The sequence below is a fragment of the Halichoerus grypus genome, chromosome 5 (genome assembly GCF_964656455.1).
Source record: "Halichoerus grypus chromosome 5, mHalGry1.hap1.1, whole genome shotgun sequence".
NCBI lineage: Eukaryota > Metazoa > Chordata > Mammalia > Carnivora > Phocidae > Halichoerus > Halichoerus grypus.
This window is the reverse complement of record NC_135716.1, coordinates 164,252,328-164,279,705: the sequence shown is the minus strand read 5'-3', so window position 1 is coordinate 164,279,705 and position 27,378 is coordinate 164,252,328. Positions and strand designations below refer to the sequence as shown.

The following is a 27,378-nucleotide window of genomic DNA, read 5'->3' as shown; positions in this document are numbered from 1 at the left end:
CCACTGAGCCACCCAGGTGCCCCCAGAAACCTTTTCTTTTGAATTCAGTTGAATTCTAGAATATCAGTCTCTTGGTCCTCCTACCTCCCTGGTTTCTCTTCCTCTGTATTCTTTGCAGAATCTTTCCTACTTTTCCAACCTCTAAATGTTAGAGTTCCCCAGGACACAGTCCTTGGACCTCTCTTATCTACATTCTCCTCCTAGGTGAGTTCATCCAATTCCATGGCTTTAAATTTTGTTTCTATCCTGACAACCCCAGATTTGGATCACTAGCTCCGACCTCTCCCCTGACCTCCAGACAAGGAAATCCACTGCCGGCTAACCTCTTCCACTTGGTGGCCCAAATAAGCATCTCAAACACAACTTCATCAAAATGGAAACTTGATTTTCCCAGCAAAGCCTCCATTCATCTAGTTGTTCGGGCCAAAAATATTGTGTCCTCCTGGATTCTTCTCTTTCTCTCACGTGTCACCTCTTCAATCCATCAGCAATGATGTCAGCCCTGCCTTCAAAATACATCCCTAATTTGAACACTTCCTACACCCCACAGTCACCAAGCTGGTCCAAGCCACCATCATCTCTCTCTGGATTGTTCAGTTTGGCTCCTAACTGCTTCTGCCCTTGCCCTGTGTGGTCTACTCGCCAACTCAGCAGCTAGAGTGATACTTTTAAAACTTGTAACTTCTCTACTTAACTCTTTATCCCCAAAACACATCAAGCTCACCTCAGGACCTTTACCTCCATCAAAAATATTCTTCCAGCAATTCACCTGATTCAAGTCACTACTCAAATGTCACCTGATCAGAGTGGTCTTCCCTAATCAATGTATTTAAACTAGCCCTTCTAGGGGCGCCTGGCTGGCTCAGTCAGTGGAGCCTGAGACTCCTGATCTCGGGGTTAGTTTTGGGGCTCTAAGTTCAAGCCCTGTATTGGGTGTAGAGATTACTTAAAAAAATAAAATATTTAAATAGATAAATAAAAATAAAATAGCCCTTGTAGTCACTCTCTATCCCAAAGCCTGCCTGACTTTTATTATAACAGTTACCATCCCCTGATACATTTTATATTTATTTGTGTGTGATTATTTACCTCTCTCCACTAGAATATTAGCTCTGTAAGGACAAGAACTTTTTTTTTTTAAGTAAGATCTACTACACCCAACGTGGGGCTTGAACTCACGCCCCAAGATCAAGAGTCACATGCTCCATTGACTGAGCCAGCCGGGCGCCCCAGGACAAGGACTTTTATGTTTGTTTATTAATGGTATCCCAGTGCCTAGAACCCTTGGCCCATTGTAGCTGTTCAATAAATATTTGTTGAATTAATGAATGCTGAGTGGGGGCGCCTGGGTGGCTCAGGCGTTAAGCATCTGCCTTCGGCTCACATCATGGTCCCAGGGTCCTGGGATCGAGCCCTGCATCGGCCCTACTCAGCAGGAAGCCTGCTTCTCCCTCTCTCACTCACCCTGCTTGTGTTCTTTCTCTCGCTGTGTCTCTCTCTGTCAAATGAATAAATAAAATCTTAAAAAAAAAAAAAAAGAATGCTGAATGATATATTTATTCTCTTAAGGAAAACCCAGTAAACTCCAGGTATTAAAAAACAAACAAAATAAAAAACAAAGAGAAACACCAAACTACCTGCAGTAGGTAGTTTCCTTCTCCTTAAGAAGATATGTCTACCTTCTGGGACCCATGAATGTGACCTTATTTGGAAAAAGAGTCTTTGCAGATGTAATTAAGTTAAAGATGTTGATGGGGGGGCGCCTGGATGGCTCAGTAGGTTAAGCATCTGCCTTTGGCTCAGGACATGATCCCAGCATCCTGGGATCGAGTCCTGCATCGGGCTCCTTGCTCATTGGGGAGCCTGCTTCTCCCTCTGCCTGCCACTCCCCCTGCTTGTGCTCTCTCTTTCTCTCACTCTCTCTCTGGCAAATAAATAAATAAAATCTTTAAAAAAAAAAAAGATGTTGATGGGGCGCCTGGCTGGCTCAGTCCGTAGAACATGTGACTCTTGATCTTGGGGTCGTGAGTTCAAGCCCTATGTTGGGTGTAGAGATTACTTAAAAATAAGATTTTTAGGGGCACCTGGGTGGCTCAGTTGTTAAGCGTCTGCCTTGAGTTCAGGTCATGATCCCAGGGTCCTAGGATCGAGCCCCGCATCTTGCTCCCTGCTCAGTGGGAAGCCTGCTTCTCCCTCTCCCACTGCCCCTGCTTGTGTTCCCTCTCTTGCTGTGTCTCTCTGTCAAATAAATAGATAAAATTTTTTTAAAAAAATAAAATTTTTTTAAAAGGATGTAGAGACTAGATCATCCTGTATTATCTATGTAGTCTCTAAATCTAATGCCCTTTTAAGAGAAACACAATACAGAGATGGACAGAGAAGAGAAGGCCATATGAAGACAGAGGCAGAGATTGGACTTAGCCACAAGCCAAGGAAAACCTGGAGCCATCAGAAGCTGGAAGAGGCAAGGAAGGACCCTTCCTTACAGAGCGCAGTCCTGCCACCTTGATTTTGGACTTCTGGCCTCTGCACCTGTGAGAGAGAAGATGTCTGTTGCTTTAAGCCACCAAGTTTACCATAATTTGTTGTCAGATTAGGAAAACTAATTTGGCAAGGAGGATGACAACAAGACAAATATGACTAAATCAAGAGTTTTTCTTTGTGTTTACAATAAACAATTAGAAAAAATATTTTAGGAAAGCCACACAATTAAAAAAAGTTACTGCACCTAATTGTAGAAAAGTATAAAATCTTATAGAATGATATAAAACAAGAGCTAAACACAGAGGGAAACATGCAATTATTTCAGACTTCATGCAGAGGAATAACATTTGAGACCAGCCAAGAAAATTGTAAAGGAGAAAAATAAAGATGGGGTCTTGCCATACCAGCCGATAGCAGTGAGCAAATATTATAATATTGTAACAATAAATATATTAAATATGATAAAATTAAAAGCAATAAATGGAATCCAGGGGTGCCTGGCTGGCTTATTCAGTAGAGCATGCAACTCCTGATCTCAGGGTTGTGAGTTCGAGCCCCAGGTTGAGTATAGATAGTATTTACAAATAAAATCTTAAAAAAAAGGAAAAGGGGGCACCTGGGTAGCTCAGATGGCTAAGCGTCTGCCTTCGGCTCAGGTCATGATCCCAGGGTCCTGGGATGGAGCCCCGCATCAGGCTCCCTGCTTAGCAGAGAGCCTGCTTCTCCTTCTCCCTCTACTGTTCCTCCTGCTTGTGCTCTCTCGCTCTCTCTGTCAAATAAATAAATAAAATCTTAAAAAAAAAAAAATAGAGTCCTTTAAAAAAAGAAAAAAGAAACAGAATCCAGAAATAGACTCATATGTATGTATACACACACATATATATAAACACACACCTGCAAATAGGCATGTATAACAAATGGCAAAGGTGGTATTTAATTTCAGATAAAAAAGGTGGTCATGTATTAAATGATGCTAGCACAACTGGTATTGGTCTACTCTAGGAAATAATGAAGCTGGCTTACTCCCCTCTTATATCTTATTAAATCCTTATTATAGGAATTCCAGGGACACCCAGGTGGCACAGTTGGTTGAGCGTCCAACTCTTGGTTTTGGCTCAGGTTGTGATCTCAGGGTTGTGAGATAGAGCCCCGTCCCCCCTGTCGGGTTCTGCACTCAGCATGGAGTCTGCTTAGGACTCTTTCTCTCTCTCCCTCTGCACCTCCCCCCGCCCCCCCACAGTCTCCTCTCTAAATAAATAAGTAAAATCTTTTTTAAAAAGTGAATTCCAGACAGGTTAAAGATTTAAATATGAAAATAAGGGTGTCTGCTTGGCTCAGTCAGTTAAGTGCCTTCAGCTCAGGTCATGATCCCTGGGGTCTGGGTTGGAGTGGGGCTCCCTGTTCAGTGGGGAGTCTGCTCCTCCCTCTCCTTCTGCCCCTCCCCACTTGTGCTCTCTCTTGCTCACTGTCTCTCTCAAATAAATAAATAAAATACTTAAAATATATATAAAAATATATATGAAAATTGGGGCTCCTGGGTGGCTCAGTCGGTTGGGCGTCTGCCTTTGGCTCCAGTCATGATCTCAGGGTCCTGGGATCAAGCCCTGCATTGGGCTCCCTGCTCAGTGGAGTGTCTGCTTCTCCCTCTCCTTCTGTGATTTCTCTCACTTTTGTTCTCTCTCAAGTAAATAATAAAATCTTTAAGAGAAAAAAAATATATATGAAAATAAAACAAAAATTTTAGAAGAAAAACTAGAAGAATATGTGAATGACTCTGAGTTCAGGGAGATAATTTTATGCAAGATAGGAAGTAAAGAAGTTTTAAATAAAAGATAGATGTATTTGTCCCATAAAAATTTTAAAAGCAAAAACAAAGCCAAAGGACAAATGTCTAACCAATAAAATTACCTGTAACACAGATGACAGATAAAAGAGCTTCCATAGTTTGTACATACGGAGCTCTTATAACTTGATAAGAAAAAGGCAAACTCTCTAAAACAAGTTGGCAGAGAATGTGAACAAGCAATTTATAAGAGAGGGACTCCAAATGGCCAATAAGTATATGAAAAGATGTTCATCCTCCTTAGTAATCAAATCAAATAAATAAATTAGGCTCTCTGCTAATCTAAATAACAATAAAATACTATATTTTGTCTCTCACCTGGTGAAATTAAAGACAATGATAACCATGGTTCTTAGCAAGGCTGTGAGAATGTGAATTTTAAATTAAAATTTACAATTTAAACTTGTCCATTTGGAAAAGTATTTGATAGAATTGAAGGCATAGTAAAAGGACAGATGCATAAGAATGTTAATCACAATATTGTTTGGAGAGTCAAAAAAAAAACAAAACAGAACGCAATCTGCAAAGAACCCGAATGCCCATGGGTAGGAGAATGGTCGAGTCTGTGGTGGCCCATCACCACTATGGAATATCTGGCAGCTATTAAAAGAAAAAATGAGGTAATTCCATTCATGACTGGTAAGATCCTCCATGTCAAATTGTCAGGTGAGAGAAAGAAATTGCACGGAAACATACATAACACGATCCTATTATGGACAAAAAACCATGATAAAGTGTGTGTATATATATAATAACTATATGAGCGCGAGGAAAGATGTAGAAGGATATACATTATCATGTTCACAAGGTTCAAACTGATTACCTTTGGGCGGGGGTGCTTGGAAGGAGAGGAGGAGAGAAGAGGTTAAAAAAAGTCAAAAAAAAAAGTTTTAAGTCCGTGAAACAAGGACAGTAATATGGTTGTTCTTAAACAAGTACGATAAATACATTAGTGGCAAAAATTAGAGGGAACGATCTCACTGTTAGCTTCAGGGTTTGGATTAAATTAATAATGGGATGGAAATAGCTCCAGAAGAATACATGATAACCATTGGACAACGATGCTGCACTTGTACATTTCTATGACGAATATGTCCGGTAAAAACAGAGGCTGCAAATGCACATACATAGTGAGATCTCTTCTATGTGTGTATTTGAATATAAACGAAAGGCAGCCTGAATGGGCGAGAAAGTTCCCAGCAATATCTGCGCTTGTGAGATCTGGGGGCGGCGGTCCCTTTTCCCCATGCTGGCCTTAATTTCATTTACGTGCATTTTCTAATTTTTCTTTTCTTTTCAAGATTTTATTTATTTATTTGACAGAGAGAGAGCACAAGCAGGGGAAGTGGCAGGCAGAGGAAGAAGGAAAAGTAGGCTCCCCGCTCGGGACTCGATCCCAGGACCCCGGATCATGACCTGAGCCGAAGGCAGACGCTTAACCCACTGAGCCAGCCAGGCACCCCTCAAATTTTTCTAAATTAACTTCAGATCTGAGGGGGATAAAGAGAATTGAGTTCAGAAGAACAGCGTCTAATGACAAGGAATTCCAGAAAGAGAATAGAAGACATGTTAGTCCTACAGAAATGGTCTAAAAACACTGACCCTCAAAGGGAAGGGGTCTCAGGGTCTCCAGCTGGTCATTCCCACAATGCAAATTTCCTTCCTTCCTTCCTTCTGTCTCCGTCGAGACTCCAGTTGGAGAAGCAGCCCTTGTCAGGGTACAAAGTGTGCCCCCCCACACACACACACACACATGGAGAGAGACAGACAGGCAGAGAGACAGACAGGCAAAGAGACAGGGAGCAAACCAGCCTTACATTATATACCTAATAGGGGTCACTCCCAGAATCCTTGCCTAGACAACTCAGCCCCTGGGTGACTTTCTGTGTCCTTCCAGGGTGAGAAGCAAGCAGTCATTTTAAAATAACAGCTTCTCTTGCCAAACCAAAAATTAAGGCCTGTCTCACCAGGCAGCCTTCTACATTATTAATGGCTAAGAGACCGTTAAAACCTGCCTGGTCCTGCCCATCTCTGCCTGGGCCCTATGGCCTAGAAGAGTCAGATTTTTTTTTTTTTTTTTTTTAAGATTTTATTTATTTATTTGACAGAGAGAGAGAGCACAAGTAGGCAGAGAGGCAGGCAGAGGGAGAGGGAGAAGCAGGCTCTCCACAGAGCAGGGAGCCCGACGTGGGGCTCGATCCCAGGACTCTGGGATCATGACCTGAGCTGAAGGCAGACGCTTAACCGACTGAGCCACCCAGGCACCCCATATGGCCTAGAAGATTCAGAAAGTCCCAAGTAGATGTGCTATCAGGATCCTAACTCCATATGCCTTGGCTTGCTCCTCCCCTCATTTTCAGGGGATCAACCCGAAACTTAAGGGTGAGCAATGAGCTCAAGGATCACCCACCTAGTGGACTGCCAGACTCAGCTCTGATGCTGGTCTCCTGGGCCTTTTCCACTCTGCTGTTTAGGAGGGCTGATCTGACAGTGGACGATTCTGCACAGGCAAGGGCGATCGGCCTGACAGGTGTCACCAGCAGCATGCTATTCAGTGTCCACCAACTGGCCCCAGGGTGAAAAGACAGCTTGGATCTATAGTGTTTGCCGATTTCCTTGGTGTGAACCCTCTTACTGTGGCTGATTTCGTGCTGGTTTCCAACTCTGCATCAGCTGGCTTCAATGGTCTGCTCTCAAGTGAGCCGACCGCAGCATACCTTCCCGACGGCCTGCAGACCCAGGGTTCTGGTACCTTCTAGGTCAAGTCTGGCCTCTGTCCCACCTCAGCAGTCCCCTGTTATTTAAAAAAAAAAAAAAAATGTTACTTGTAAGGCATTATGTGGAGGCAATGTGAGCAGAATGGGACAGAAACTTGGGAGTCTCATAGCCTGGCTTCCCAACGGCAGTCCCACCACTTAGGACCAGTGCTACTAATTAAGCCACCTGACCGACCTGGGCCTCAGTTGCCTCACCTGTAAAACTGGGCTATTGATACCTGACCAGGTTGTTGTGAGACATAAATGAGGTAATATTCGTGAAGTACTTGACAATGAGTCGATAAATCTGACTTCCTTTTATGCATTACCACGAGTAGTTGCTTATGCTATAACACAATTTGCAAAAATCAGAACACCAAACTCCTCCTGTGCTTTATTATCAGGAATGCACCGGTTGCTTGGGATGGAGGTGGGGGAGATTAACAGAGGAGAGCTGAAGGACCTTTGAAGGGTGATGAAAATATTCTTTATCTTGAAAAGGGTGGGTTACCTGGTGCATGCCTTTGTCAGAACCCACCTGACTGCATACTTATGACCTGAGGATTTCATTCTATGGAAATTTAACTCTATTAAGAATTGAAGGGATGCCTGGGTGGCTCAGTCGGTTGAGCATCCAGCTCTTGATTTTGGCTCAGGTCGTGATTTTGGGGTCGTGGGATCGAGCCCTGCATCGGGCTCTGCACTCAGTGTGGAGTCCGCTTGCCCCTCTCCTTCTGCTCCTCCCCCTGCTCTGTCTCTCTCTCAAATAAATAAATAAAATCTTAAAAAAAAAGAAATGAAAAAAAGTGGGGACAGGGCATGATTATGATTACAATGGACTTTCAAAAGCATACAAATTAACAAGTGGACATGAGGAAGATCTAGGTGAGCAGCTTCACTGGGCCAGGCCAAAACCCTCCTCTTACCCTACCCCAGAGATGGCCCTAATCTCTCTCTCCATCATGGAGGTGTCCAGGCAGCTGTTGATCACAGAGACCAGGAGGGCCCTGGGTTTAGGCAAGAGTACTACTCTGTTGTGGGCCATCATTACAACCCCAGCCTCCATCTCTCTATCCGGTCACTGCTCCAAGGCCACACACCCAGGGAACCAGAAGTCAGTGTTCAGTCAAGACTTTCATTGTGGGACACCTGGGTGGCTCAGTTGGTTAAGCATCTGCCTTCAGCTCAGGTCATGATCCGGGGGTCCTGGGATCGAGCCCCACATCAGGCTCCCTGCTCAGGGGGAGTCTGCTTCTCCCTCTCCCTCTGACCATACCCCCTGCTTGTACTTTTGCTATCTCTCTCTAATAAAAAATCTTAAAAAAAAAAAAAAAGACTTTCATTGTGCATGGGATGCTCAACCCAGGCGGTGTGACTCAGCTGAAAAACCTCACCCCATAGAGCTGGATGTTGGACCAAGTTTATCCGACAGAGATAGTCATCAATCTGAGCATGCCTTTGAAAGACCATGGAGCAACGCCTTCCTACTTCCTGGGTTCCTAGAGCCAGTGCCCTGAGTCCCATGTCAAATCCAACTCTCCCCAACCCACTGGCATCTGTGATCTGACCAGACACTGTTACCAAGAGACCAAAGGCTTAGGAAGCCCAAAGGAAACCTGTCCTGCAGTCCTCAACATTAACAGAAAAAAAGAAAAAAAAGGATGTGAGAAACAGTCTCCTGATAAGAAACCAATAAGATCTGGCCTTATTCATATCCTTTCCTACAAAAAAGCAAGCAAACAAAAGTGCCACGAAGAAGATAGAAAGCAGCAGTTATTTCAAGATGAAAAATGAGTAATTAGTAAAATGAGCAGAACTTCCCTTTCCTGTCATTCAGAAGACACTTGGCCTAAGACCCTAGCCGATATAAATTCTTTCTGATCGTGTTCCCATTTCATTTCCACAGATTTTAATCTGGATACCAAAAGATGAACAAAAGGGTTCAATATTAAGATTTAGCTTTTAAAGAGCACACTTAGCATGACGAGCACTGAGGAAGGTATAGAATTGGTGAATCACTATATTGTACGCCTGAGACTAATATAACACCATATGTTAACTCTACTGGAATTAAAATGAAAAAGCTGAATAAAATTTTAAAAAAAGATTTAGCTTTTAAAACAGTCTAAAGTGGTTTACTTAGTTATCTCCTGTGAATGAACAATTAACATAGAAATGTCTAAACATCTAATTATACTGAACTTAAAAAAATGTTTACAGTAAAGAATAATAGAGCAATCGGTTGTTACCTCTTTTTATCCGTAAGGGTAATGTGTTTATAGTGTTTCCCTGCTTTTCTGGGAAAGTAATAAAAAATTACATGCTACTAATTTGGGAAAGTACCCCAACAAGAGTTTTTGTGTGGACTCCTGTCAAAAACCCACATTTCCTACCCTAGGACACAGTCTGTGATGCTCTGTTATCTATAAAATGCAATTCTGAGTAAAAATAACCTGATTTGCAGATTGGATATTGCAGAATATAAATTCCCTACTGCCTTTAAATAAGAAACATGTAAACAAGTTCGCTACACGTACTGAATTTATTCCATTGGTGAACACATTTCAGTTTATCTGTTTCAAAAATAACTCGAGATTGAGTTTTGGATACCCAAATCTGCTATAAAAATCCATCAAGTGACATTTAGGAAAACATTATTTTTAAATGGCTTGCTTTTATTTTTGTTTTGAAAGCACATGTGTGGGGCACCTGGGTGGCTCAGTTGTTAGGCGTCTGCCTCCGGCTCGGGTCATGATCCCAGGATCCTGGGATCGAGCCCCGCGTAGGGCTCCCTGCTCAGCGGGAAGCCTGCTTCTCCCTCTCCCAGTCCCTCTGCTTGTGTTCCCTCTCTCGCTATGTCTCTCTCTGTCAAATAAATAAATAAAATCTTTAAAAAAAGAAAAGAAAAGAAAGCACATGTGTGTTGAGAGCTGTGATTTATGCTAGAAATTGACACCATGGTCTGAATGTTTGAATAAGCACCAAAGTTGCTTGAATTTTCTCCAGGGGCAAGCTAAATTAGATCTTGTGTTATCAGAGGTTACTCAGCTTGAGAAATGTGTGTGTTGTGATTGACCTCCCAGTTTTTCTTTCTGCCCCAAAATGCCTTGATGGGGAACAAACCAAAGGACAATAAAAAGGGCAAAAGATAGCCGTGGCCCCGTGGACCGCCAATGTTCTCTGTCATCAGGAAGCAGAAGGACGGCAGGCATATCTGGGGGAAAAAAAATCTCCAGACACAAATTGCAGTCATCATGAGTAAACAGGAATAGCAATAAAAGACTTTACATGGCAAAGGTCACAGGTTAAGAAGGTCTTGGAAAGTAATTCAGCGACAGAGGGATCTTTGTTCCTACTGGAAGCAGGTGGTACTGGCCACAGCTTTCAGGGCCCTTCAACCTCCGGGCTACTGAGTGTAGTCTGAATGGCCATTTTGTAATCATTATGGTGCTGGAGTCCCAAGTGAGGCAAAGGGGGTTGCCTGCTTGTGCCAGGCATGGGGCGGGTGCGGAGCAGCGTATCAGAGACCGACAGGCACATTTCACCTTCACTTCGCTTTGGGCTAAATCCAATAAACATTCACAAACTGAATGTTATTACTCGCCTTTGAAAAAAATGGTTCCGCCTCCTAATATTTTACTCAAGGCACTTAAAAGACAAATGTTAGCCAATCGTTCTTGAAATGTTTTGGTGAGAAATTTTTTTTCCATACTTCAATTTTTTAAAAAAAGATTATTTATTATTTTAGACAGAGAGAGTGAGCGGAGGAGGGGAAGGGTAGAGGGGGAGGGAGAGAGAGAATCTCAAGTGGACTTCATGCTGAGCGCACAGAGACTGAGGCTGGGTTTGATCTCACGACCCTGAGATTGTGACCTGAGCTGAAATCAAGAGTCTGATGCTTAACTGACTGAGCCACCCAGGTACCTCTCCATATTAAAAAAAAAAAAAAAATTTATATTCAATATCCAGCTTTTCAAAATGGATAAGACTTTTAAAAGAAGTACAATTACATTTTACCTTTAACATTTGTTAGTGAAAAAGTTTTTATTTTATATGGCTACATTTTTTTAAAAGATTTTTATTTATTTATTTTTCAGAGAGAACGAGTGAGCGAGCACAAGCAGGGGAAGAGGCAGGCAGAGCAGGCAGAGGGAGAGGGAGAAGCAAGCTCCCAGCTGAGCAAGGAGCCCGATGTGGGACAAGATCCCAGGGCCCTGGGATCATGACCTGAGCCAAAGGCAGACGCCACCCAGGTGTCCAGATATTGCTACATTTTAATATTAATATCATGTGCTTTTCAAAATTGTTGTGAAGTGTTTAGACACCTCACTGGTGTCTAAAGCATTCTTTATTGCCTATTATAACACAACCAAATGTCGGGGGGTGGGGGGAAATGAAGATACTACTAAGAAACTGACCCAAAAGGAAAAGAGAGGAGGGAAAAGAGAGAGAAATTAAGACATTTGGAGGTTAGACTGAGAGCATCTAACCAGCATTCCAGGAGTGGAGAATGGGGCAAATGGCAAAGAGACCGCACTGGAAGAAACAAGGGGTGAGGATTTTTCCAGAGTAGAAGAAAGATATCGGTCTCCAGGTTGAAAGTACCCAAGTACTGAGCAGCTTCAATAAAACTAAGCCCTCAAACTGATAGCAGTGGGCAGCTCTGAAATGGTTGGGATTGGCGTGATGCTCAAAGCAGATTTTAGCCTTAGCAGTAATGCATACATTTTTAATAAGGAGATTGGATTTGTGTGTTTCATATGCAATCAGGAACTATTTTTAAAAGAACCTAACCAGACTCAAATGTTGAGTTTCTAACTGGGAAGCCAATCAGTTGGAAGGCGGGGAGAGGTCTTCGGTGAGTAGCCACTTGGATCACCACAGAGGATCTCTGCCCTGGAGATGCCAATGCTGGGGTGGAGACAGAACCCCAGAAAAGTACACTGTGGAAGGTCTCGAAATAGATGGAGATGGAGACATCAGTTTCCGGGAGCTCCTGTTCATGATGTGCTGATAATGTCAGGTGCTCACGAGCAGTAGCGGATCTCAATCTCATGCTAATCATGCAGGCTGGACTATCATTGTGTCCACCTTATGGATAAAGAATCTAAGGCTTAGAAAGAGGAAGGGGGTTGCTTGAGGATAGAGTCATATGCTAGCATTCACACTAGCTAACATTTATTGAATGCTCACTACAAAGCAGGCACTAAGAACTTGTTATAGGCATGTATTAAACTCAGTTAATCCTCCCAAGAACCCTGTAAGGCAGTACTAGCTTGTCCCATTCTACAGATGAAGAAACTGAAGCCCAGATGTGTCAAAACCCAGGTATGTTAAACAAGTCAGTGGTAGAGCTAGGATATAAATTCCATCTGAACAGAGCTTATGCCCTTAATTTCATAATATTTTGCCTCTGGGGTGAGGAGAGAGAAGAAGCTAGGAAGTAATCTGTATTTGAGGATGAGGAGTTCAGGATGGAGCAGGGCAGGACACTTATTATTATGATTGTTATTTTTAAGTGAGCTCCATGCCCAATGTAGGACTTGAACTCACGACCCTGAGATCAAGAGTCGTGCGCTCCACTGGCTGAGGCAGCCAGGCGCCCCAGGGCAGGACACTTTTGAACAGATCTGAAGGGTGAGTAGGATTTGGCAGGGGAGAGCTAGGAGGAAGGGCATCCTGGCAGAAGACAAAGGGGGGGGGCGGTGTCAGGAGTGGAGTGTGGAGCAGGAGGGAGGCGTCCCATTGAGGGGAGGGTCTCCGATGGTCTCCTAAGTGCCTGAGCTTTAATCTCAGAGTGTGAAGAAGTAACCCCCCTGCTGTGCCCTCAGTTTCTTTCTCTGGTTTATGGAGATGATAAAAGGATCTACCTCGCGGGTCTCTTGGGAGGATTCAGCAAGATAATATGCTGAAAACATGTGCACGGTGCCTGGCATCGCCTAAGTCCCAATACATGTCAGTTCTAATGATTAATTACTACACCAGAAAGTATGGTTGCCCTTTACGTTTCTGTACGATGCACAAGACTTTGTTTCAAGTGACGGGAACTCAGGTCAGACAAATGTGTTTTGTTGTGTTTTGTTTTGGAAGACCTCACACTGCCACAGAAAGCATAAGGGTCTAGCTTGCACTAGTTTCAGGGACAGCCAGATCCAAGGGCTGTGACTCAGCCAAATCTCACCTCTGCTTCTCTCTGCCTGGACTCTAGTCTCTTAAACATCTCCTGGGCTCATGGCAGCCAGCAGCTATGGAAGCTTCCATCTTTACTTCCCAGCAGGAAATCAGTAATGACTTTTGAGCTCTGTTTTCATAATTTTGGAGGTGGTTCTGATATAACATGGCCACGGAGGAAGGGGCCTCTAAGACTGGGGAGCACCCACTCGAAACACATGGTATATGCGAAGGAAGGAGGGACAGAACCATTTCCCAGAAGAGTGACATGTACTTCCAGACAGACCAAATGAGTTTACCCACACTTCACTCACTCTCAAAAAAAGTATACCCTTGGGGCACCTGAGTGGCTCAGTCGTTAAGCGTCTGCCTTCAGCTCAGGTCATGATCCCAGGGTCCTGGGATCGAGCCCCGCATCGGGCTCCCTGCTCTGTGGGAGGCCTGCTTCTCCCTCTCCCACTGCCCCTGCTTGTGTTCCCTCTCTCGCGGTGTCTCTCTCTGTCAAATAAATAAATAAATAAAATCTTTAAAAAAAAAAAAAGTACACCCTTGCACATATTGCTTTTTGCACCATAACAGAATCAATGTCCTTTGTATAGCAAGTTTTACACCATAACCAGACTCTCTGTGTGTGCATGCCTGTGGAAAACTTGTTTTTCTCTCTGCAATCTTGTAACATCTTCTCTTTGTCCCTATTGTTCTGAAATTTCCTGCCAATGTAACATGGCATAGGCCAATTTTCATCTACTTTTCTGGGAATTTAGTGGGCCTCACTATGGTAACCAGTGTTCTTTGGAGTTCTTGAATTGTTTTCTTGGAGGATTTCCTCCCCTCTGTTTCCTCTGTTCTTTCTGGAACTCATGAAATGGAGATAGTAGACCTCCTAGATTGGCCCTCCAAGTTTCTGATAATTTCTCAGTTATTTTCCATCTCTGTTCTTTTGTACTTTCTGTGACATTCCCATACCAGGATTTACAGCTCTTCTGTTCTAATCTTCCTGGATGTTATCATAATTTTAATTCCAAGAGCTGTGTTCTATGTGCGTAAGACATCATTTGACACAGAAGAAAGGTTTGAATTTTTTTTTTAAAGCATCTCCTCATGCAAAATACAGAACAAAGTTCCTTTTATGAGATTGGTTTTCACAGTATCAGGTCCAGCTCAAGAAGGTAGTTTCAACTCCAAACAATTAGTAGCTAAAACCAAGACGCCTTTGTGCAATTGCCAAAGCACTGGTTTTCCTGGCTTGCGTGTAACTAGTCAACACCGCATCTTGGACCAAAGGAAACATCACATTTGGAAGCGCTGGAAATGAGAAAGGTGTTACTTTAGACTAACTCCATGCCGCTGGTGGGCACATTGACAGTAAAGCTTTCCCCGTAGACTGATGACCCTATAGATCTTACTAACTATTGTATTTATGTGGTATCAATTAGAATCCCGAAAGAGAAATGTCTGGAAGAACTTCCAAAATTCCAAGACAATCTGCTGGGATGAAACACTCAATGTGGTAACAAATATTTTGAAACACATGAGATATTTTGGAAACAATGTGTAAGTCTGGGTACTGATGGTATAGGGTATCAAGAATTCCCTCTGGGAGGGGCACGTGGCTGGCTCAGGCCAAGAAGCACGTGACTCTTGATTTCAGGGTCATGAGTTCAAGTCCCACATTGGGGGCAGAGATTACTTAAGTAAATAAAACTTAAAAAAAAAATCCCTCTGAGAAACATGAGGCAGGTGATATTTGTCTTACTCTGAGAAAAGCTTTTCTGGGGGCGCCTGGGTGGCTCAGTCGTTAAGCGCCTGCCTTCAGCTCAGGTCATGATCTCAGGGTCCTGGGATCGAGCCCCACATCGGGCTCCCTGCTCCGCGGGAGGCCTGCTTCTCCCTCTCCCACTCCCCCTGCTTGTGTTCCCTCTCTTGCTGTGTCTCTCTCTGTCAAATAAATAAATAAAATCTTTAAAAAAAAAAAAAAAAGAAAAGCTTTTCTGTGTAAGCATGTAGAAGTTTGCCTATAGATCTGAATTCCATGTTAAATGAAGATATTGAAGGGGCATCTGGGTGGCTCAGTCGGTTAAGTGTCTGCCTTCGGCTCAGGTCATGATCCCAGAGTCCTGGAATGGAGCCCCATGTTGGGCTCCCTTCTCAGCGGGGAGCTTGCTTCTCCCTCTCCCCCTGCTTGTGCTCTCTCTCTCAAATAAATAAATAAAATCTTTTTTAAAAATGAAGTTATTGAAAATGATGAGTCTGGGGTGCCTGGCTGGCTCAGTCAGTGCAGCATGTGACTCTTGATCTCCAAGTTGTGAGTTCAAGCCCCACGTTGGGCATGGAGCCTATTTAAAAAAAATAAAAATAAAGAAAATAAAATAAAGAAAAAGAATATGATGAATCTAAGTAATCCAAACCGCTACAATCCCTTCTATTTTGGATCAGAATATCACTTCCAATATTTCATATCGAAGTACATAGGCTTCCAAGATATAAATTTTATGGCTCAAATAAAGACTTTTTGTGAATAATTCTTACTGCTCAGATTTGTTGAAGGTCACTATTGTCCTTGTAAAAGGTTTTATTCTTTTGACCTCTTTTTGACCAAAAATTTCAAAGAGGACATGAAAATAGTTAACTGGTACTTAAAACGTTCATAAATTCGAGCAAAATTCAACTTTGGGAGGCAGAGGTTGAAAATGGTGTGTCGGTGGTATGAAAACTAGGAGAGGGATCTGAGGTCTACTCATCCAACACAGCATTTCAGTAAGGCTCCAGTGCCTGGCCCCCTGTCGTGGAGACCAGAGCCCCTCGGCTCTACCATCCCCGGAGCTTTGGGGTCTGCTTCTCTGTGGTGCCCTTGCTGGTGTAGATTCAGCTCAATCGACTTTCCTCTCCTTTTTGTCAGCAGGGACACAGACTAAGTGTGTATACAGTCTGCCACACTTACCTGGGAGTAGACAGTGCTTTTTCAAACTCTTTTGCACTTTTTTAAGCCAGAGAATCTGGTTTCAGAGGGAAGCTACTTGGAAGTCCAATATATTAAAGAGAAAAAGTACAGTTGCTTTGGTTGGAGTAGGAATGAGACGCTCTTCACATTGGATGCTTTCTATGTTGGAGTCCAATGAATGGGCAGCAATCACAAGATTTTTCTAAGCCAGGCCCTGCACTAGCTCCTGAGGATGCAGATGTGGACAATGAAGTCTCTGCCCTCGGGGAGCTCAGGGTCCAGTGGTAGAGACAGACACGTATATGAAGAATTACAAGGTTTCAGGTCGCTGAAATGAGAAATGGAGGGGCGCATCAGGAGGGGATTATCTCTCAGTTGATGGAAACCCACTCAAACTGGCTTATGCAGAAAGGGTGGGAGTGGGGTTTTTTAAAGAATGATCAGAGTGCAGGTTATGGGTTCCCAGGGCCAGATTTGTGGGCAAGAGGCTCTGGACCCAGAAAGCAGCAAAGCCACCCGTCGTCTGCAGTGGCCCTCTGGCGGTCACTTGGGCCCTTTCTGGGGGCTCTGCCAGTCCCCCACGGGAGTCAGCCTTAGCTCTCGTTTCCGACACCTCTCTGCAATCTATGGCAAGTTCTGTTGGCTTTACCCTCAAAATACGTCCAGAATCTGACCCTTTCCACCAACTCCACTGCTATCCCCTAGGTCCAAACCACTGGCACCTTGGGCCTGGAACCTTGCCGTGGCCTCCTAAGGGGACCCCAGATTCTGCCCCTGTGGCTTCTCGGCCTGAATCTCCCACTCCTGTCCCCTTCCCCATGTTGCTGCTGCCAGAGTTTCCCCCTCAGGGCCTTAGCTCTAACCATTGCCTCTCCCTGGATTATTCTCTCACCCCCCCACCCCCGCCACGCGACAGCATCCTGTCTTCCTTCAGATCTTTTTTTTTTTTTTTTTAAGTAGGCTCCACACCCAGCATGGAGCCCAACACGGGCCTTGAACTCTCGACCCTAAGGTCAAGACCTGAGCTGAGATCAAGAGTGCTTAACCTACTGAGCCACCCAGGAGCTCCATCTTCCTTCAGATCTTTACTATTTCAGTACCTGCCCTCTCCTGCCCCTACACTTCCTACCCCACTTCCTAGCTTTCGTTCTTTTTCCTCCTTAGCTCCTACCACCACTTATTATTTTTCTTATATCCCTTATGGTCTCTTCCCTACTAAAATGTACCCTCTAAGAGAGCAGGGATTTTGGCTTTCGTGTTTCATAGATGCATCCCGAGCACACGGAATAGTGCCTGACACACTGTTGTTGCTTGGTGAATATTTATTTATTTTAATTTATTTATTTTTATGTAATCTCTACACCCAACATGGGGCTCGAACTCAGGACCCTGAGATCAAGAGTTGCACGCTCTTCTGACTGAGCCGGCCAGGCGCCCCCTTTAGTGAATATTTATTGAGTCAATGAAAGTCTGGTCTCTCCTTTCTCTCTGTAGTCTCCCTTCTCTTCCTCCTCCTCCTCTTCATCCTCCTCCTTTTCTTCCCCCTTCTCCTCCTTCCTTTCCTCCTCCTTCTTGCTTTCCTCAGCATCTGGTGGTAAATTGCGGGGTCAGTTCTGGAGCTCTGTGATAAATTCCAAATTCTCAGCCCAAGGACTCCGACTGACCTAGTTTGAGCCAAGTTTTCAGCCCGGGACCCATCAGCTCTGGCCTCTGGGATGCATATATCTATATACACACACTTCTCCGTGGTACGGGTCAGTTCCCAGAGAATCAGAGCTGGACAGATGGCCCCAAAAGGCGCTGTGAATGTGAAGAAGCAACCTAAAATTTATCTGGACAGTGGTAGCAGCCACCTAGATTTTCTTAAACCAGAAACAAAACAGAACAATAAAGTCCTTTGTATTTTTGGTTCCCTTTTACATTTGTGGCAAAAATGCCAGTCAAGTTTCCTGCCACATTCAACTTCCCCTTTTGACTTAAGCTGGCTTGGCTCTCACAGTCCCTCCTAGGGCGGTCCTGGCCAGCAAGGAATGGCTAGGATGGATCCCTGGCCTGAGGGACCCCAGTCTTTTTGTTGGGTCGAGCCAAAGAAGACTCTTTCCCAAGGACTTGAGCACAGGGACCCAAAGGCCACGGGCAGCTGGTGGTGGGCTCGAGGGTGGAAAGGTCCTGGTGTAGAGTCGGGACTGCAGTTGGCTGAGGGCATGCTGTGGGGAGGCCAAAGTGAGGAAGAACAGCAACTAACCGAGAGCAGTAGCCTTTGGTCTGCAGACAGGAGAAGCAAGGAGGCCCCTGAGCACAGCGGAGACAAGAGACAGGGCTGCCTCAGAGAGAGGGAAACAGAGAGAAGCTCTCCGACAGCTTTTCACTTCTTCCTTCCACTCACTCAACAACCCCTGAGCCTCTCGTCCTTGCTTGGAGCTGTGCCGGTCACTAGTGATGTGGGCAAACGAGACAGAAGGGAGTTTTTCCTTGTGGAGCTTGTACTCCAGTCAGGGAGAAAACCATGAAACAGAGTCATAGGGATAATTAATTCATTCATTAGCAGCCTAATGACCAATGTGCATTAATGACAAGATGAATTAATTCTTTACAAGGGCTCCAAAGGTAAAATAGAATGTAGGATAAAGACTTAGGGCCCAAGATGTCACCCAGTCTGGGGCCTAGGGGAAGGCTTTTCTGCTGGGACCTCAAAGATAAATAGGAGTTAGCTGGGCAAAGAGGAAGGGAGAAGAATATTCTAGAAAGAAGAAATGGGCTGTGCAAAGGCCCTGAGGCAATAAAGAGTATATGGCACATTCAAGAAAACCAGGGCAGTCCAGCGTGGAGCGGGAATGGGCAGGCAGTGGTGGGTGGGGCCAAGTCAGGGGTTTGGATTTTATTCCAAGGGCTGTGGGAAGCTTTACTTCAAGGGCTCTAAGCAGGAGAGCAGCTTCATGTCACAGGCAATTTAGGAAGGTCACCCTGGAGGCTGGACTAGATGGGCTGACATGGAAAAACATTCAAGATGGATTCTTAAAGAAAAAAGGCAGGTTGCCAAATGAAACATGCAGAACTATCCCAGCTATGAGAAAACAAGCAGACAAAATACAAGTCTGAGTGAAAACACACAGTCGAAGTTCTGAAAGGACACATATATAATCAATCAATAGCATAATTTGCCTTCTCAGGGAGCCACAGACTTGGGATTTGTGAAATTAAACATTGTTGTGGGCTCAGTTTTATTTGAATTTTACAGGGATAGTAAATGTCTGTATTACTTAATTAAATAAGTGACCAAATAAATAAATAAACGTCATTTTAATAAAAGCAAACAAATAGGTTGTTTTTTCCAGAAGCAGAGCCCAAGGTGAAGATTCTTGTACAGGTGATATATTAAGAAAGGCCCCCCAGGAGAAGCTGGTAGGGGAGTGTGGGAAGCAGGACGGGGATGGGGAAAAGAGCAAACAAAGATGTGGTTTCAGTAAAATCCCAAAGCCGGTAGCCTCTGCCTGATCCCTGTGGGCACTGGGAATGCTGGAGTCGAGGTACAACCTCTGTGTCGTCTTGCCCTGAAGCAATGAAGCTGGGCTTTCCTTTCTATTCTGATCAGTCACTGGCCAAACACGCCCATAGTGGGCGTGGGAATGGGGCCAGGGCAGGAACTTAAACTCCGGGGTACTTCCAGCTCTCTTGAGGGCAAAGTGGCTCCAGTAGCTTAGTCCAGTCTGCACATTCTGCAGACAGCTCCCTCCCCCTGGTGGGGGGGGGGGCGGATAGAGCGGGGAGGGAAGCATTGGAAGCTGAATCACCATCATGGAAACCAGGGGAGGTGCACATAGAAATGATAAAAGGGGGGCGCCTGGGTGGCTCAGTCATTAAGCGTCTGCCTTCGGCTCAGGTCATGATCTCAGGGTCCTGGGATCGAGCCCTTCATCGGGCTCTCTGCTCAGCAAGGAATCTGCTTCTCCCTCTCCCTCTGTCCCTCTGTCCCTCTGCACCTCCCCCCCACCGCTCGTGCTCTCTCTCTTGCTCGCTCTCTCTCAAATAAATGAATAAAATCTTAAAAAAAAAAAAAAAACTAATATAACACTGTGTGTTAACTAACTGGAATTAAAAGAAAAACTTAAAAACAAAAATAAAAACAAACACAAAGGGCATACTGTGTATATCATTTTTCACTTTCCTCATTTCACACCTTGGAAACGGTGCCATGGCATTACACTAAGATGTTCTTCATTCTTTTCAGTGACTACGTAGTATTACGTTACATGGAATGACCTAACTTTAAGCATTTCCTTACTGAGGGACATTTAAATTGCATCTAGTCTTTACTACAACAAACAAAACTGCAATGAGTATTCTTTGCTTATATCTTTGTGTACATGAACAAGTATATCTCAAAGTCAGATTTATAGAAATGTTTGATCCAAGGTTATACAGAGTTAAAAATTTTTTTTTCCTGGGGCACCTGGGTGGCTCAGTCGGTTGGGCATCTGCGTCAGCTTAGGTCGTGGTCCTGGAGTCCTGGGATCGAGTCCTGCATCGGGCTCCCTGCTCAGAGGGGAGTCTGCTTCTCCCTCTCCCTCTGCCTGCCGCTCCCCCTGCTTGTACTCTCTCTCTGACAAATATATAAATAAAATCTTTACAAAAATTTTTTTTCCTAAAGATTTTTAACTTTGGGACACCTAGGTGGTTCAGTCGGTTGTGTCTGCCTTCGGCTCAGGTTCTGATCCCAGGGTTTTGGGATCAAGTGCCGCATTAGGCTCCTTGCTCAGCGGGGAGCCTGCTTCTCCCTCTCCCTGCCGCTCCCCCTGCTTGTGCTCTCTCTCTGACAAATAAATAAATAAAATCTTTAAAAAAAAGATTTTTAATTTTTTTAAGTAATCTCTCCACCCAATATGGGTCTTGAACTCACAACCACGACATCAAAAGTCCCACGCTCTGACCAAACCAGCCAGGTGCCCCCCAAAATTTTTAAATAGATATTTGCCAATAGCCTTCCCTAGGCCTGGTACTGAGTTACACTCCCACCAAAAATTATGAAAATCCTGACAGCTTATTTAACTCAGGTGAGGGCATCTTCTGTAGAAGTCTTTTACGTCTCTTTGATTGGTGCTTCTGTCCTCCCCGGCACTGAAGCAAAAAGAAGATTATAGTTTATGAAAAGGAAAAGAAAGAATTTTAGGTATAAGATGATTCACAGGAAGTAACAAGTTTGTTTAAACAACAATAACAAAAGACCACCGCAGCGTGGTAAGTGGACAGAGAGAGACACCAGGGCTGGGGCTGAATTGGGAGATGGTTGGAGGGGTCTTGCAGTTCTCTCAAATCTTTTCACAAACGCCTTTGTATTTGATCGAGGTTGAATGGAACTCAGTTTCTCATAAACAAATAGCCTCCACCAGGTCCCTATCAAAGACCTTGCTCTCCCTGGATGCGAGGGCCATCTGACATTGGCCTTCCTCGAACACATCACCTAATCAGAGCAGCATTCCAAGATGGAAACAGAAGGGAGCTCTTTGTAGTTGAGGGCCCACCAGGCCCTTGACATCTATCACCTGCATCGGTCCGTGGTGGCTTGCTCAGCCCCCTCCTCCCGAATCCATTCCACACCCAGAGGACGTGTCTGAGCCAATCATGGTAAGTCCTTCCCTTAGACAGGGATGGCTCAAGACTGGTCGTGAGACCCAATTCCGTCCAACGGGACCCGAGAGGGCTCTGCTGGAGAGCGTCTGGGAAACGTTTTCTCCAAAGAGAGAGCCACAGACTGGTATGGACTCTCCTCATTCCCTGAACCCTGTGGCGCTCGGGTGTGAGCACTAGGAACTGCAGCTCTGTCTTTCTACCGGCCTGAGGATAAAGCCGACCCTGAGACTGGCAGGGCAGAGAAAGCGCCAGAGCCCGCATCCTGGGCAGCACTGTGGAGTCATCATTGTCGGCCAGCCCAAAAGCTCTCCCCTACCTCTGGACCTTGTTTGATGGGAAATGATAAGCATCCTTGTTGCTCCAACCAGTTTCCGTTGGGATTCCTGTTCTGGGCCACAGCTGCACTGGAGCCGATTCAGGCCGGTGTCCTCAACTGTCCCTCACTGCAGTCTTCACGGGTATGCTGCTGAATCCGGATCCATGTGTGCAATGCACTTTCCATGCTTTTCCTGAGCACACCTACTGCTAGCCTCATGTCTGGCAGACAGATGGCTGAGAGGTCCAGCAACCCCAGCTGAGGCCCGGGAGAGACGTGTCTTGACTGTAACATGCAAGACCTTGGCTTTCTGAGTATGAAAGAGCACAGTGAAGGCAGGAAATCATTCTTCTCAAACAGTGAAACGGTACTAAAAGCCCTTGACCCGGCAGGATCCTTGTGAGCACTGGGCACACATCATGCAATATCCAAGTTCCGTGCTCCTCTTGCACTAGAATGACTTCTTTTCATCCTGTCCAGGTTGCTATCAAAAAATTCAAGACTGAATCACTGCCACATAACAATGCTGTGAGCTAATGATGGAGGCTCGAAGAGCTCAGTGTCAGACCTTGGACTTGAACTCAGGCCTGTTTGCCTCCAAAATCTGGCCTCGTTTCAACACAAATTCCCAGGTTCAACAGCATAAAGTCATAACGGAATGGCCAGAGCTTTCTGAAGTAGATTTGTTGTACTGGCCTGCCAGCACTCCTTCCTTATCCTTTTGGGGAATAAAAACCTCCTTCTTAATTTTTGTTTTGTTTTTTTTAAGTATTTTTATTTATTTATTTTTGCACGCACGCACGCACACAACAAAAAGAAAGAGAGAGAGCACGCAAGCAGGAGCATGGGGTAGAAGCAGAGGGAGAAAGAGAAGCAGGCTCCTCGCTGAGCAAAGGGCCCGATGTGGGACTCGATCCCAGGACCCCAGGATCATGACCTGAGCCAAAGGCAGATACTTAATGGAGTGAGCCACCCAGGCATCCCTGATCTCAGTTTCTGCCTCTTTTAAGAGGATCAGTCCTATCATACATTATAGTTCCCAATACTGACACATGTGCTTTTTGAGTCTCTCACATACATGAAGATGCTCTACGTATAACTCGGTCAATACTGAGAACTTGCTTGAGAACTTGAAGATCCCTCTCATTTTGCATAAGTACCATGTAAAGAGATAAGTGGGATTCTGATCCCTTCAGGGCTCTTTTGGAGCACAAGGTCTCATGCCACACCATAGAACTAAAAGGCCTTGGGTTCTCCTTTAGGGTAGAGCAAAAGGAATTGAGGGCCAGTCAGAAAGATGATATTAGGCCTGGGTGGGTATAGTTTATAACCTGTGGCCAGTAGGGTTAATTGCCCAGGCTTTGGGGTTAGTGACTTGGTCTGAATCCCACCTCTATCACTTCAACTCTATATGGCCCTGGGCAACTCACTCTCCCTCTCTAAGCTCCCATTTTCTCAACTGCAAAATTGGGCTAATAGTGGCAATCCTAAAGATTTCTTTTGAAGATTAATAAAATAATACACATAGCTATGACTCATCTTACTTCCAAGCGGCAGAATCCCAAATCAAACTATCTTTAATCATAAAAAAGAATTCATTGGCTCATATAACTGGAAAGTCCAGGAGGAAGACTTGCTTCAGGTATAGCTGGATCTAGTGGCTCAAATATTGTCATCAAAAACAACCCTGTAGGGACACCTGGGTGGCTCAGTCGTTGGGCGTCTGCCTTCAGCTCAGGTCGTGATCCCAGAGTCCTGGGATCAAGCCCCGCATCGGGCTCCCTGCTTGGCGGGAAGCCTGCTTCTCCCTCTGCCACTCCCCCTGCTTGTGTCCCCTCTCTCTGTGTGTTTCTCTCTGTCAAATGAATGAATAAAATTTAAAAAAAAAAAAGCAAAGAAAAAAGAAACAACCCTGTAGACTCTTTCTTTTGCTCTGACTCCATTGCCAAAAAGCCACGCTAAATCACTTACTTTTCACCACAGCTACTACCCCAGTCCAAAGTCTGTGGTTTCTAGCTCGATGCCTCCTAACTGTCTCCCTTCTTCCTATGCCCCTGCTCCTCATTCCCAGCATCATCTCCACAGAATGATCTTTTAAAAATGTGAATCAAATCATATGACTCCAATAGCTTCTCAGTGTGAAATCCAAATCCCTGTCCATGGCCCACCTGGCCCCTCAAGCTCTGGCCTCTGTCTGACCCGGTGAAGGGTCCTCCTCTTTCACGCCACTGTGCTGGCCTTCTCGTTTTTCCTCACCCCTAGGCCTCCCTTGATCTCATCTCTCACAGGTTTCCAGCCCCACAGTTCCAAGTCCAGTAGAAAGGAGAGAGCCCACTTGCCCACCAGTTTGAACACGAGTCCAGGGCTGGCTTTCATTGGCCCAAATTGCATGGTGGGCATATCCCTGAACCAATCACTGTTGCCAAGGAGCTGAGACGCTTTGCTGGGTTAGGCTCAAGTCACCTGCCCACCTGGAGCCAATGGAAGTGCGGGCTGAGTGGAAGACAATTTCCCCGAGAAAACCTGAGGTCCTGTACCTTGAGGGTGAAATAATGCTGGGCAACAAAAATAGCACGTATAGGGGCGCCTGGGTGGCTCAGTCGTTAAGCGTCTGCCTTCGGCTCAGATCATGACCCCCAGGATCCTGGGATCGAGCCCTGCATTGGGCTCTGTGCTCGGTGGGAAGCCTGCTTCTCCCTCTCCCACTCCCCCTGCTCGTGTTCCCTCTCTCGCTGTGTCTCTCTGTCAAATAAATAAATACAATCTTTAAAAAAGAAATAGCATGTGTAGTTTTTGGTTTGCACAGTGTCTGACACCTAAGAAGTGATGGGAAAAAAAGAAAAGATCAGCTTGCACTGCCTGCTAGAACCCCCAGGGGTCTCCTTCATCAACATTCACTCAGTTCACAAAATTTTATTGATATCACTTAATTCCAGGCTTCCTCCAAAGGGACTCTGCTACCCTCTTGAATCAAAATGAGATAATGTAATAGGTTATATGTCTTGTCTAGAACAGTGCCTGGCATTCAATCCACAATATTTATTGGGCTTTTATTAGCACCGGAGAGGAGCTCAGATCACAGCTGTGAACACCACAGGTGATCCCTCTCCTCCTGGGGCTTGTACGTTCTAGTGGAAAAAAGATAGTCAAAAAGAACAATTTGAATGGAGACAAAAGCCATTCATAAGACTGATACCTTGTAGGGAGAAAAATCGAGTGACCTGGGCCTCTTTTTTACTGAATAGCCTTTTGTACCTTTGCAATTGTATACTTGTATTAATCACTTTTTAAAAAAAACATTGATCTTATTTTTAAAAGTAATGCCATAAAAAGATGTACTATATCCATTACATGACTAAAGTAAAAAGTTTGGCAATGCCAAATGGAGGATGGGGAACAACAGAACTTCTCACACACTGATGGTGAAAATGTAAAATGCTACAACCACTTTAGAGGACTATTTTGCAGTTTCTTACAAGATTAAATCTATGATCCAGCAATTCCACTCCTTTATCCAAGATAAATAAAAACTCAGGGCCACAAAAAAAATTGTATAAGAATATTATACAAATTTGGGGTTAATAACAACCCCAAACTGAAAACAATGCGACTGTCTATCAACAGGGGGGAAAAAAGGATACGCAAGTTATGGTGTAGTTATATAATGAAATACTACTCATCAGTTTCAATCAACTTTTAAAAATTACTGATACACCAATATGGATGACTCTCAAAGAAGGAGAAGGAGGAAGAGGAGAGGAGAAAGGATATGGATGAATCTCAAGAAGATTATACTGAATGAAATAAGCCAGATTCAAAAAAACATAGTCTAGGGGCGCCTCGGTGGTTCAGTTAGTCAAGCTCTGACTCTTGATCTCAGCTCAGATCTTGATCTCAGGGTCCTGAGTTCAAGCCCTGCATTTGGGGCTCCACCCTGGGCAGGGAGTCTACTTTAAAAAAAGAAGAAAAAACACAACAGATTGTATGCTTTAATTTACATTGTTCTAGAACAGGCAAAACTTACCTAGTGTGAGAGAAGTGAGTACAGTGGTTGCCTGGGGTGGGGTGTGGGATTCATTGGGAAGGAACTCCAGAGAACTTTCTGTGGGGCTGGAGATGTTCTGTCTGGAAAGAGATGTGGGTTACAGGGGTGTTTTCATTTCTCAAAACTCGTGGTACTGTATGTGTAAGTTCTGTCTGTGCATTTCATCAAAGGTAAACTATAACTCATTTTTTAAAAAAAGTATTTGAATAGGGGAAGTTACCATATACTAGGGAAATGTGCGACAGGATGACTCCATGCGGGCGTGGGTGTACCCTAGAGATCAGGGAGGGCCCCCACTAACAAAGAGAGATTTGAAAGGCCCTAAGGGGATGACAAATTGTCCCTGCGAAGTAGGATGAGGGAGGGGCTAACTCAACACATAAATGTTAGCTTTTTATCAGTGGAGACCTTCCAAAAGCAAGTCTCTAACGTTCACTTTGTGCCTTCAGTTTTAAAGTACTGTTTTCGCATTTAATCTCACAGGGACCCTTCCAAATCTGGCATTCTGGCTCCCACATTACAAGTGAGGAAACGGAGGTTCAGGGAGGTCGAAGGACTTACGGAAGACCAACAACTAGGACGTGGCAGGAGCCAGGTTTCAGGGCGGCTGACTTGGTGTCAGTTTCCCGAAACATAACCTGAAACAGTAACCGCAGACTCTCCAGGTTGGGAGGGCTGGAGCAAAGGAACGTCCTGGGGAACAAAAGAAGGGCTGGGCCGGCGCACTCGCACCTCCCACCTCCCGGGGCGCCAGCCTCCAGGTCTCCAGGGAGAGTGGGGTGGGGGCGGGGGCGCCAAAGGCCGGCTCCACTGCGCTGAGTCAGCGGCTCCGGGGACCCTGGCGGGCGGCTCCGGAACAAAGAGAGTCCGCGTGGGGCTGGGGGGCAGGGGGCAGGCGGCAGGCAGGCTGCGGAGCCGGGGCAGTGGGGGCGGGGCCCGACCGCGAGGAGTCGGCTGGGAGCGGCGGCGCCCACGCGGAGTGGGGCGGGGCCTGCGCCGGAGAGAATGGGGGCAGAGGGGCGGGGCCTGCGCCGGGGGAGGGGGAGTGGGGGCGGGGCCCAACCCCGGGGAGAGGGGCGGGGCCTGTGCGGGAGAGAGTGGGGCCAGAGGGGGACCGGCCCCGGGCCCGGCCGGGCGGGGAGCCGCGGGGTCGCGCAGCCAGGAACCGGGCTGCTGGAGAGGGCCGAGCGGTGG

The 27,378-nt window shown here is 45.3% G+C and overlaps 1 long non-coding RNA gene across 2 annotated transcripts; it reads right to left on the bottom strand.

Moving 5' to 3' along the window:
- Positions 1-16,208: 16,208 nt before the first annotated feature.
- On the bottom strand, positions 16,209-27,074 carry LOC118539695 (uncharacterized). 2 transcript variants are annotated; one of them, XR_004919277.2, is made up of 3 exons: positions 26,746-27,074; positions 26,164-26,264; positions 16,209-16,523 (listed from the first exon to the last, which is right to left on the bottom strand). It is a non-coding gene; the product is annotated as an uncharacterized LOC118539695 (long non-coding RNA). The 2 variants fall into 2 exon arrangements; XR_004919278.2 differs by lacking the exon at positions 16,209-16,523 and adding an exon at positions 22,568-22,623.
- Between the last annotated feature and the right edge of the window lie 304 nt (positions 27,075-27,378).